The 13475-nt window shown below is 42.1% G+C and overlaps 1 protein-coding gene and 1 long non-coding RNA gene across 9 annotated transcripts in view; one reads left to right on the forward strand and one right to left on the reverse strand.

Moving 5' to 3' along the window:
* FBXO38 (F-box protein 38) overlaps positions 1-5278 on the reverse strand; it is a 53479-nt gene extending 48201 nt beyond the window's left edge. For 6 of the 7 annotated variants that reach the window (XM_082621167.1, XM_082621166.1, XM_082621163.1 and 3 more), the window contains exon 1: positions 5191-5278. The gene's annotated coding sequence lies outside the window, so the exon portion shown is untranslated. Of the gene's footprint in view, positions 1-4671; positions 5056-5190 lie in introns of those variants that run through there. The other variant, XM_082621162.1, reaches the window with a different exon arrangement.
* A 556-nt stretch (positions 5279-5834) lies between these two features.
* Positions 5835-13475, forward strand: part of LOC309805198 — a 164851-nt gene continuing 157210 nt past the window's right edge. For both annotated transcript variants that reach the window (XR_014294235.1, XR_014294236.1), the window contains exons 1-2: positions 5835-5955; positions 12420-12517. This is a non-coding gene — a long non-coding RNA (uncharacterized lncRNA). The remainder of the gene's footprint in view (positions 5956-12419; positions 12518-13475) is intronic.

A 13475-nucleotide genomic window follows, 5' to 3' on the forward strand; every position in this document is an offset into this window, starting at 1 on the left:
CTAGAATGTCCTTCCCTTCCTTTTTTTTTTTTTTTTTTTTGGCCTGGAAAACCACTATTCTGCCTTCAAAATCTAGTTAAACTTTAAGTCCTCTGAAAAAACGTCTCCTACTAAACTCCTCTTCTGAGCTCCCTGTGAGACTTAACTAACATTAGCTTCTCCCATAGCAACTTGGATAGTATTATATTGATCATGTCTCTGTCAGGAAAAGGAAGAGAATCTCAATCTCCTGACACTGGGTGATAACAAATCACACATGTCTGATGTGTGAATATCCATCAGTCTTTCCATTATTCCATACGCGCCCAGTAGCTGCAAGGCTGCTAAGAACCATTTCACGCTCCTATTTTTGCCACCACAGCACTCAGTGATCTCAGCAACAAGCCTGTAACCCTGGCAAAAATGCAATCATACTTTACTCCAATAGGAACACATAACAATTAGCTACCCTGAGGCATTCAAATACGTTGACAAGGCTATAAACCAGTACAGACCAATCCAACCATGGATTAATTCTCCAGCTATGTTGTTTAGCACATGCTTCACCTTTTACACCCTCACCTTTGACAACTCTAACCGTTCACGGACACCACGTTCTTGATTTCATCCTCTAAGTAAAAATCTTTCTTGGGCCTTCCCCCTTCTTTTCCTTCAGCAAATCCACACCACTTAATAATTTCCACCCTCATCTCATGATTCCACCTTTTATTGCTCCTTATTTTGCAATACTGTGGTTTTGTGTGAATCAGATTTAGTAGCTCCAGTGCACAACATACACTTGAAATTTTAAACCAATAGATTGCACCTTAAATATCACTGAGTTTATATAAAGTTCCCTTGTTTAGAACTCACAAAAATATTTACTCACAGATATGACATTATACAACATTATAGAGAGGTTAGGTTAAGTCTCCAGCAAGCCCACAAAGATCCATTTAACCTACTATGCATTAACACTACTGCCAAAGGGCCTAAATTAAGAGGACTACAAGAGAAATTTAGGTGAAATTGTAACATAGTTCCCGTATCACATCTAGAATTGAAAACTTGGTCACAGAGCTACTTATTTGGCAGCAGGTGGAGTAGTGACTCCCCTGCTACAAGGCTTCGGTGGGAAAGGGACTTGTGGAGATGAACGCTGGGGTAAAGGATAAGACCGCCACCTTCCATCTAGGGGCTTTAACAGTTCAGGACCCATAGCTGGGGGAAATTCCTCAGTCCTCTCCAGTCCAAGTAGGTGCCCCTGGCAATATTAAGGAGATAAAAGGCTCATTCAAGGACTCAATTATTTTCCCTCACCACCATTCAAACTCTACTTAAAAAAACAAACACCAACAAAAAAAACCCACACAACTGTTTCAACTAAAGTTGGCTTCATCATCACTTAAGTGAAATACATGACTGGACTAGGCTGAGAGCATTCCATCCCAGGCACTGAGTACAGAGGCCTGGTATCCCTGTTTGAAAAGAAAACACCATGAAAGACAGAGACCTAGTGATGACGGAGTCTCTTATATGTGCATGCTCTCTCTCAATTGCTTGTCTTTTAGTGGGATGAGGGATAAAAGCAGGTGAGAATAGAAAACTGCCATGACTAGTCTTCTATGTCTTGGTTTCTTCCTACCCCTATCTCCAAAATATCACCACTCACCACCTGAGAAACTCAATAAGGTAGAGAAGGTCCAAAGCAGCAGCAAGTAGAAAGAGGAAAAGGGGGAAATTCCAGTTATCAACAGTAGATAAAGGTGACACATAGGAACGGGCCTAGCAGAGGAGTTATGGAGGGTAAGGGAGAGGTGAGTATAAATAACAAGTGGGTATAAGTATGCAGAGACTATATTTTGCAGCACTAGGTGTTATTTTTTAGGGTTGGCAAGTCCTGGAGGCTGAAATTCTAAACCTCAAAGAAATATCATTTTGAATCCCAGAAAGTTAAAAGGTGAAGAGTCCTTCACAGACTTAAAGAGTCACACAGTTCTTAATCTTTTGTGGGTCACAAACCCATCTGAGGCTATGATGAAAGCTGTACATCCCCCCAAGACAAAAACAAAACACACCCAGACTCATATATAATTTCAGGGGCTTCACAGAGACATGGAAGCTCATCCAGAGGACCCTATCCAAGGCTGGTCCCTCAATTTTTAGATGGACAAACAGAACCAGAGGGTATAAGTCACTTGCCAAGGGCATATATTAAGTGTCAGAGTTCAGGCTGGGATTCAGACTTCTCAGCCTACACTATACAACCTGTCATCGAGTCAATCCTTTGCACCTCGGCTGGCTGCCTACATTCCAGAGCTATGCCCCAGTGCTTAGAAATGCACTTCTCGATGCTCTGATAGAACTGCTGCTGACCACACCCTCCTTCACAAATTAGAGCTTGTGGTCCCTCTAATTTGGCTCACACACAGCTGTAGGCTGCCTACAGCAGCCCTGGATCTCCTACAGTCATCCTGTGGCTGGCTGTTTAGCAGACCTTAGCCAAAGGAAGCATCACTTTTGTCCTAGTGGCCCACGTATGTTCTAAGTAGTAAGCCTGAATTGTTTCTGAGCATTCTTTAAAATTGAGAAACTCAACAAGGTAAGGAAGGTCCTTCTCATTAACACGTAGGTGTGCTCCTCTCCTTGCAACCTGCCAGTTCAAATCTCCTCCTATCCCAAACTAGACTACACTATCCTCTACTAAGTTAATTCATTCTGGTTGCTCCCAGGTTTATCCCTATCTTTTAAACCTTAACCCTCCAGGCTACTTCTACCTCTTGTTGAGGAGAACCAACATTTCCTTGCTTGCAAAAATCATTTTCCTTTTTATTCTCTACTTTCATTATAGAGGTTTTAACATGTATTGTACACAATTCTGACAATCGTTGATACCTATAAAAGTCCTATATAAACCTACTCTTTTACTCCCTAAATGCACAACTTAGAAATCTTCTTACACCTGTTCCATCTTGTCAACATCCTTTCATCCCTGTCTTCTACTAATTACTAATTACTCTCTTAGATCACACTGGACCCTCCAAGGTACGTGTTTGTCTCTTACTAACATACTTTATAGGGCAGCGATAAACCGACTTACCTTACAACTAACAAGAAAACTTAGGGACCTCTTCTTTTATGAAACTTTCACAATGCTGAATCAATTTCCCCATTCTGTATCTAATTAATAGCAATTTTTAAAAAAGGAGTTTCTCCAGAGAATTGTTATTTTCTGTCTAGTCATCAGTCCATCCAACCAACCCCTCACTTGACTATTTTTTTATTGCCTATTAGGTGCTAGGTGGTGACAAAGTCTTTCCTCCCATGAAGCTTACAGTCTCACAGTGGAGACAGATTCTACCAACGGTTTCTGACAACTTAGCCACTTCAATTACTATAACAAATTCCCTTTCATTAACCTCACCAAAAATATCTCTCTCCCATTTAAAACTTCCCAATGTCTTCAATCATCTTATCTGGTCAAGGGCTCCCCTGCCCTTCAGGTTTCTAACACCCTTCTTTAGTTTCTATTGGCTTCAGCTTGCTCATATCAATGTAATATTGCATGTCAATTTGACACCATTCCTCATCATAGATCTTCTATGTCTACTTCCTAGAACAGCCTCTCTTGCCTAAAGAAATGCCGCACCACAACCACCAAGCTGCTCAGATAAAAAACAAATAAGAAAACAGAATTATAGTACTGAAAATGTCCAGGAGTCATCCAGTCCAATCTTTCATTTTCCAAGATAAGGAAAGTAAGAACCAGAGAGGTAAGCTGCCTTGCCCAGTCACAAACCCAGAAAGTATCAATACCAGTGCTGAAACAAGGATCCATGTCTTTAACTCTAGTTCAAGTCCAATTTTATTTCACTATGTCACTTTTCCTTACTGTAATCTAGCTTTTCTTTCTTCTCCTATTGTGTATCTTTTTTTAACTAAAGTGTGTACTTCCAGGCACACAGTCATTTAAACAAACACACAAAAGTCTATATTCTTTACCCAAAGAGGACAGAAGAATCACAGCATCACAAATTTTAAAGAGAAAGAGCCTTAGTGATAACCTAGACCAGTAATTGTCAAAAAAAGTTTAAAATTACAAGCACAGATTTTTCAATCTATATGGCTACATAATATGTACTCTCCACACCTCACCTCTTCCCTCCCCCAGAAAATCATGGCTTTATGGACCCATTATTTTATTCTTCATTCGTGCAGACTATGGGAAAGGGGATTAAGAACCTGTGACCTAATCTAACTTATTCGTCTGTCAGATGAGAAATCTCCAGTCCAGAAAAAGGAAGGTAAACCAGCAATTTAATATCAGTTTTAAGATAAAAAACAAAGGTTTCCTATGTTTCACATTTGCATGTTTTACACTGCTGGTATAGGTTTCTAAAACAAAGTCTTCAGGACAGAGCTTTCCACTACACAGGAAACATAGGAACCTTATGAAGTGCCAGATGCCCTTGGCCGATTTGGCGTCTGGAAAGAAACATGGTAGACACCTCTGATAAGTCATCTCCTGGCTACACAAAATGCAGGGAAGAGATGCTTTTCTGGCCTGTCTCTAAGGTAAGACTCCTTGAAAGGGAGTTGAGAACCTGATTTTAGAGCTAGGAGGCGGATCAGAAGCATCCAACACCTTCGTTTTACAGACACATAAACCGTGCCACAGAGAGGGTAACGGACCTGGGCAAGGTCAGAGAGTGAGTCGGTGGACGAGGTAAGTCTAGAACTCCGGGCTCCCGATCCCTTAGCTGGCCGCCTCTCAAAGATGTATTCACTGCGTCCTGCTCAGAACATCTCCTCAGTAAGCTGACTACAGGCCTTAACTCACCGGCTTAAACACTGACTTAACGTTAAAAACGTGGAACTTCTGACACCCAGAGTGGGATGGGGTCCCAGAAGTTGGCCAGGCCAGAAGTCCCCATTTTGTTGAGAAAATCAAGGCTCAGAGAGGGTTCCGTATCCTGGGATCTTGGACCAGATACAGGCAAGGTGGCAAACCCTGACACCAGGGCCTAGAAGGCCAAGAACCACAAACCCAATCCCGGCTCTTCGGGGAGCTCTATGCCCGAAAGGGGCCGAAGACCAAGAGCCCGAGCGGTCGGGGGCCGCAGAGCCCCATCCAGCCGCCTCCACCCGCCGCACGCACCGCGGGCTCTGCAGTCCGCCGCCCGCCCCCGGACCACCCGGCCGCCGCCTCACCTACGCCAGCCCTCCGTTTGTTGTAGTGGTGGAGGGAGGGAGAAACGCAACAGACACTTCCCGCGGCCCCCACCGCCAGGGCGCTTCCGCTTCCGCCGCCCCTCGGGCACTTCCGGAGTGTTGGTATCCCGGGCTAGGCCCGCTCCCCATGCCCATGCTGGGTGTGGGGCGCGGGCGTCCAGGCCCGGCAGCCATGTTAAGCGTGGCGTTTGGGAGCGGGCTGGGGGCGCGTCCTTCATTCACGTGACAGCGGCGCCACGCCCAAAGCGTCTAGCGTCGGACGCCGGATAAATGCTCGTGATTCTGTGGTTTGTTTTTTGTTGCCTTTGGGTGAGCTTTGGGTCTTGGTGTTTCTCTATTGTAAAGTAGCGAGCTAGGTTCCAGTAGAGATATTTCCAGAATTCGTTCACCTGAAAACAGAAAATCCTTGTCTTCGGGGGGGGGGGGCAGTTAAAGATGTCAATGTTATATCAGCCCTTCCCTACTTTTAGGGCATTGTCTCTACACGTAATTTACAATATTTTATAGTTTCCAAGGGGTTTTCACGTCATTGTCTCATTGAAAACTCCCTGACACCGTGACGTATGGGCAGGAGTCAGTTTAACCCTTTTTTTTTTCTTATAAAAATTATCTTCAGAGAGGATATGGACTGAAAAAAAATGCACAACCTGGAAGTTGAGAATTATGTTTTATTCAGCGCACTTGCTGAGGACTTGAGCCCGGGAGACAGCCTCTCAGATATCTCCGAGGGACTGTTCTGAAGAGGTAAGGGAGGAACCAAGATATGTAGGAGATTTTGCAAAAGAAAACAAAAACAAAATGCAAAACAAAAACAGGTAGTCGAACATGAAAATATTACTGCTGATTAAAGAAAAAACAGACATGTCAAGTTAGTGACTTTAGCTCCTTTTTATGTATGAGAAGATGTGAGAATCTGGGTTTATTGAAATCATTCCTTTGATATGTACCATAAGTGTCTCGGGTCTGTAATCCTGTTTTTCTCCATCCTGAATCCCCTTAGGGTGCACCTTCAGGGACAGCTGCAGTGATTGATGGCTTGACGGCCACACCATTCTTTGTTTACTGAAATGGCAGGCAGCATTCGATGTCTACATAGGTAATTTCTCAGTGTCACACAGCTAGACAGAAACCCAGATTTTTACCCTCCAAATCCCGGGTTCTTAACCCCTAAGTACAGGTAACCCTTGCATATCTCTGGGATTAGGGGCCAAAAATTCACTTATAACTTTACAGTAGGCCCTCCGTATTGCAGTCCACATCTGCAGGTTCAACCAACCGTAGAGTACTCCCTCTGTGACCTTGAGATGTCAGCTCTAAGCCTTGGGTTTGTTAGGTAAAAATGGACATCATTGCGGTACCTGCATAGCAAACCACTGCAGAATTTAGTGGCTAACACAAATACTTTGTTAGGATTCTGTGAGTTGACTGGGCTCAGCTGGGCAGTTCTAGATTGGGGTTTCATGCATTTGAAGTTCGATGTCAGCTGAGACTTTAGTTAACTTTGGGCTCCAATGGAAGTTATATTGTAGGCAATTTAAGCTGTAAGCCCTCTAGGGACTCAGCTAGAACTATCCACCAGAGTGCCTACACATGGTCTTCTCCCTGTGGTTTAGATCTCTCAGGGCAAATCTCTGAGTTCTGATAGGGAACACTTGGAAATAGAGCAGAAAGTGAGCTGTTCCAAGCCGTACAGGAGGAAGCTTAAGGACAAGACTTCATATGATCTAGCCTTGGGAGTAGAAGTTACTTCTGTCACATTTTGTTGATCAAGGAATCTCCCCAGATTCAAGGGGAGATAAGGAAGATTCCTCCTCTTAATTGAACGAGTAGCAAAGAATTTATGGCCATCTTTAATTTACCACGCTATCTCATTTGTTTGTTTTTAACTGTTTGTTCTTGGAGGGATGTATGTAGATTTTATTAGCACATGCATCAAAAAGGAAGGCTGGCAGCCCCACCACTAGTCTTGAGTCTGTACATGCATGATTCTTTACATGATTTCTTTTTAATTGTGGTAAAATACACATAACACAGTTTACCATTTTAACCAATTTTATGTGCACAGTGGCATTAAGTACCTCATTGGCATTAAGAATGTTTACATTGTTGTGCAACCGCCCTGCCATCCACCTCCAGAATTTTTTCATCTTCCCTAATTGAAACTCTATGCCTACTAAGTAACAACCCCCACCTGCCCACCACAGCGCCTGGCAACCACCGTTCTACTCTCTGTACCTCATATAAGTGGACTCGTACAATATTTGTCCCTGTTTGTTTGGCTTTTTTCACTTAGCATAATGTTTTTAAGGTTCATCCATGCTGTAGCATGTCAGGCTTTTCTTTTTAAGGCTGAATAATATTGCATTGTATGCGTGTATTATATTTTGTTTGTTCGTTCATCCATCAGTGGACATTTGGGTTGCTTCCCAAACGTCTGTTGTGAGCAGACATTTGTGAATAATGCTTCAGGTAATATTAGTGTGCAGATATCTCTTCTAGATCCACCTTTACATTCTTTTGGATATATACCCCAAAGTGGGATTGCTAGATCATATGGTAATTTTTAATTCTTCCATAGCAGTTGCACCATTTTACAATCTCACCAACAGTGCAAGGATGCCAATTTCTCTATCACCTTTCTCTCATTTGTGTTTTGTGAGGTAATATTTGTAATCCACTTAAAGAGTGCCCGGCACACAGCAAATAGTCCGCAAAGGTTAGCTGTTACTGTTTGACTCTTCAGAAGCCTCTTTTTCTTCCTTCTTCTCAGCAGTGTTTGAAGTTGCAAGGGCTGAATACTTAGCATGTGATATTCTTAGCATGAAGTTCACTTTCAAAAGCATCATAAATTTTCCCAAGTTACATAAGGAAATGCTGTGAAAGGATGTTGTACGTAGGTATGTGCACAGGGAATCGAAGTTTCAAAACCAAACACAAGGTGGTAGATTAGGCACGCGCACACACGCACACACACAAAAGGAAAAAAGAAAAGAAAAAGCTGCTTAGGAGGCTTTTATAAACATGAGGTCGGAGTGAGCATAAAGGAACAAGGCCCTTGTTTATCATTTTTAATTTGGACCATACTGTTCAAGATCAAGGTTATGTCACGAGAAAGTGAAAAGATTTAGAATGAAACTTCAGAAACTCAAAAAGCTTTCTTTTAAATAATTAGCCTTGGTACTTCCCTGGAGGTTGAATGGTTAAGACTCTGTGCTTCCACTGCAGGGGGCACGGGTTCCATCCCTGGTCGGAGAACTAAGATCCCGTGTGCTGCGTGGTGCGGCAGAAAAAAATAACAAATAAATAAATAGGCTTACTGTGTTTTCCCTGTCACTGCATCTAGTGCTGATCTTTTAGCCTGATCTCTAGAGGTGTGAGAGTAAATAAGTTATTATATTTTTAGAAAAAAAGTTGTTTGAAATGCCAAGAGCTATTTACCATCAGCCAACGTTTACTAAGAGACTACATGGGACCTGGGAATATGTTAGACAGGGCTGCAGAGATGACTAGGAAACAGTCTCTGCTCCTAGGCAATCTGGGAGACATCATCTACAAGAACACTTAAGTGAAATCTGGGAAATCCTGGCACAGTGGAATGTCAGAATGCCCAAGCAGCACAGAAGACACTGAGTGAGTCCAGGCTCTATGCAGCTACACTTGAAATAGTAATTACAAACACCCTGTTCAGCTCATTTTTCCTTCCCCCATGAGCTTCTCTGTCACTACTTCTTAGTTGTGTCTCTGTATCATCATCCTGGCTCTAGTGTCTCTCTTGCAAATTCTTATTGTTTTGTTTTGTATTTTTTTAATCACAGTGTCTCTCTACCAACCCTTTTAAATACATGGTTATATTTAATCCCTATGAACTCTGTAAGTATTGCTTGCCCCATCTTACAGGTAATGTAACTCAGGTTCAGAGAGGTTAATTATTTTGCTAAAGCTCACACAGCCAGTAAGTAAAGAGAATCATTGTGAAATTTTCCCTGTCTTGCTTCAAAACCCATATGCCTCCTGTGCAATCTTGTAATTTTTCCTCCAACTAACAATCTGATTAATCTTCCTAAAGCACACTGGGTAATGTGTCAATGGCTCATTTTTTCTTCAACTTTAAACCTTGAAGTATACCTTTTTAACTTGTTAATCAGACTTCCAAGGCCCAGTATTCATTGGTTGCAGCCTACCATTTCAATCTCATTTTGCTTCACAAACATCATGTCCTATGTGCACACAGGACTCACTGTTTCCCCTCATACACCCTGTGACTCTCCTGACCTTGACTAAATGAGCAAGTTGCCCCCGCTAAAAGTAGAAGGTGAATCAACCTCATCCAGCTGTTACAAGGAAAGAAATGGAAAGTGCTGGTGAACTGGGCCCTGCTAGGTGAGCCCAATGCTGAGATGGAAACTGATCTTCCTTAAATTCCAAAAGTAGCAGGTAGAAAGCAGTTGTAGTTTTCAAAAGCTTGTTGCGTTTTGAGCCTGACATGGTTCATTAATTCATTCAACAAATATTTTGGGGGCGAGGCATTGGACTAGGTGCAAGGGAACAATTATGATAAGTGGATATGTTTCTACCTGCAGTTTGGTAAAGGGAGACAATCAAATAAACATCCAGGTGAAACAGTTTCTCAAACATAAACGGGGGGGTGGGCACACAGTTAAGTTTAGTTGAATGAAGGGATCAAGGAAAGGATAAACACACTCAGTTTTTGCTTTTCAGCACTTCAGTTGTTTAACAAAATACCTTCACAAGTAAATGTTACAACTCTATTCAATTAAACATAAATATGGCAAATGACAACTTTTCAAAATGCCAATAACATTTACAATCTTAATAAAATTTTTATTCTCAAAATTCTAAATTTAAATCAATAATTAAAAATTTCAAGTTGGAATCATAAGATTCATCCATCATATTCTTTACTATGCTACATTTTCTTAAAATATAAATATTTTAAATTACAATTATTTGTAGACTGTTTCTTAACCCAAACTACAATATAGATGTGATTTATTCCTCATTTCTGTGCTTATGTTTAATCTTTTGGAGGTTATAAGACACTTACTTAAAAAAATTCAATTCCCTGTACTGGGGGATTGCAGTTGCATATTGATGGGGGGGTGGCTAAGCCCCATGATTTCCCTTCTTCCCACCCCCAACACTTTTCCTTTTGGCTCTTGAACTATGAGAACACCTTCCTGGGGTGGTAGCAGCCATTATATCGTCATGTAGATGGAGTCTATGGGAGATGATGAAACCAGCATGTAATGAAATTCATAGACTAGTAGAGGGCAGAGGTGGAGAGTAAGACTCCTGGCATTGCTTAAGACTGGGGATACTTCGGTGCTTGAATTAAGACCCACCGTGGATCCTCCTAATTGCATGAACCCACACAATTCTTGTTTGACCTAAGTTTCAGTTAGATTTCATCACTCTTAACCAGAATAGTCCTAATATATTTCCTATGCTGTGTTAGCCATTAATCTCCTCTATTATCCCAAACGTTCAGAAAACGTTTGTTACCCTGAATAGCCTTGAAAGTGCTTGAGGAGTGAAGGAAGATGGGGAGAGTCTAACCTGCACCAAAGTGGTGGAGAATGAGGTGTCAGTATTAAAAGGTGAAATGAGGGGCTGATGGAGAGCTCTGCACAATTAGGCATACGGAGCAAGAAGTAACCATGAGAACATAAATGCCCTGGGGTCCTCTGAATTTGGGAGGACACCAGACTGCCCATGGTTTTTGGGCCAGGATGTTAAATGATTTTGTATGGGTACGAAAGTGTATTTTCCAAAAGCTTTAGCTTCTGGGTGACATTTCCTTGCCTTCTACCAAGATAGTAAAGTGTTTCAGCTCCTGGGAGTACCATAACTTATTATGATACAAATAGGTTAAATAGTTAAGTGTGGTAAAGGCAGAAAAATAGCAGGGGATTGAGCTCTGGGCAGGCCTGAGGACAACCTCAGATTCAGAGGAGGGAAAAATGGCATCCAGAAAGGGTAGTGTCAATGCATGTTGTTTTTGCTTGACTTCTTTCATTTCTCCTGGCAATAGTGCCTCAATATTCCTTTGGGGAACAGTTATTTATCCTCTTCTAGTCCACGTAGCAGGGCTGCCTCACCCCTGGCTCCTGCAATGCCTTGTAAATCAGTCCATTTCAATTTCAGTAATAGTTAAGCATGCTTGTAGCACTAAAGACTGATTCAGCAGTCTTATCCCAAATAGTCTAATAAGCATCAAATCTTTTGTTTTGAGAAAGGAAAGTTCTCTTCTACTGAAGTTGTAACTCTAGAACTGCCAGTGTCTACCACTGCGATGGGAACGGGATGGGGTGGTCAAAGACTGAGAATGAAGACAACCTCGAGGAGAGCATGGATGGATCCAAAACATGGAGAGAGAAAGATTCTGGCAACATTTTTTGAGACTCCGTATCTAGCCATGCCTGAATTTAGAGATTCCTCTGGACTTTTCAAATACAGATACCATGGAAATCCTCCCTGCCTCCCCTACTTCGCTTCACATCCCCCCACCCCCCTTTTAAAAAATTCAGTCACTGAGTTGGATTTTCTTTTGGGTGTTATTCTTCCAAAGAAGTTCAATATGCTACATGTAGTTTCCCCACTAGAGGGTGTAGCTCACTCACTGTACCAGGAGCAAGCCTTGAGAGAGGTGATGCTGGCAGGCAGGCATTTGTTGTTAGACCTGTTGGGACAGTGCAGGTCCCAGCCACAGAGGTCACATTGCGGATAGGGCCCTTGTCTTAGAAGACCTGGGAGATCAGTCATGTTACCAAGTCCAAGCTCATACTGCTCACTGCATGACAGGCCAAAAAATCAAGAGATGAGGTGTTGGGGCAAGGAATAGCAACTTTATTTGGGAAGCCAGGAGACCTAGAAGATGGTGGACTAGTGTCCCAAAGAACCATCTTACCCAAGTTAGAATTCAGGCTTCTTTTATACGAAAAGAGGAGGGAGTGTGACTGGTTGTTGCAAACTTCTTGGTGCCAGAATCCTTTGTGCTTCCAGCTGTCCACATAGGTCAGGTCACAATGTTCCTGTAAACTTCTAACAAGCCAATGTTATTCTCTGTTCTGCAACTTTTTATTTCTATACAAATGAAAACTCTTATACCTTTAAAGGTCAAGCTTGGAAGGCAGAACCTTGAGAATGGGCTATCATGTACATTTCAAGTTTTTTCTTCTCTGTTACAGTCAGATGACCAAGGCAAGGAAATGGAATAGGACCAGGGTACCAGGTGAAAACTTCATCTCAAGAACAATGAAGCTTCCTTAGTCGTGAACAGAAAAAGGTAAGGGCAGGAATGGCAGATAGATTTTGTCATCCATGCCAAATCTGATAGACACAGCATGCTTGGATTGCTATGTTGAGAAAGATTTTTGAAACCATATTCAGCTCAGTGGAGTATACTGACATTGTTTATTGATATCTGGTGTGGGCATGGGGAGAAGCAGGAGGGTTGGATGTGATAGATGCTTTCCATCTATGGGTAAGATGTTTCTCAGTAGGAGTACTATTGGCATTTTGGATGAGTCCCTTCTTTACTATGTGGGACTGTCCAGTGCATTGCAGGGCCTTCATCCACTGAATGCTAGTAGTACCACTCCAGTCACTGTGACAAGCAAAAATCAAATCCCAACATATTTTTAAACGCCTCTTACGAGAACAGTACCGCTCTACTTGAAAATCATTAGATTTGTCTAAGAGTGACTTGACTTGGACTCACCTGAGAATTGATCGAGATCTTCTTAAGTTCTTCAAGACTAACAGGAAAAAGTGAGGATTTTTCTTTTAGAACCTGAGAACAGACTTGTTACCAGTAGTGGATAGGAATTGAAAATGGAGATGGGAATGAAGAGTCTCTAGTAAAGGGAAGAAGATGCTTATAAGGACAGGAAGTCAGGCAGAACCTGACAGCAGGTGATTAATATGTCATCCCTGGTTGGGGAAAGGGTAGAGGGAGCCTCAGCTGTTAGGGAAGGGGTATCCCATTAAACATCAGTGTTATTTGGGGTACCCCCATTCCACCTTAGCGTTCCATTGTCTTTAGGTGTTTCCTTAGGTCAGGAGTGTTGTCTTTATATGACAGTTCTCAGGGAGCTGCCCCCTACTTTGTACCTCTGAATCCACTGAATATTATCACCCACATTAAATTATTTTTGGAACAAGTTAGCATATAAGCCAATGAATGAATAAATAAATGAATAAACTATTCCCTACCCCTTAATTTAAGAGTTCAAGTATCACCT

The sequence above is a fragment of the Mesoplodon mirus genome (assembly GCF_964341445.2).
Source record: "Mesoplodon mirus genome assembly, chromosome: 5".
Classification (NCBI taxonomy): Eukaryota; Metazoa; Chordata; class Mammalia; order Artiodactyla; family Ziphiidae; genus Mesoplodon; species Mesoplodon mirus.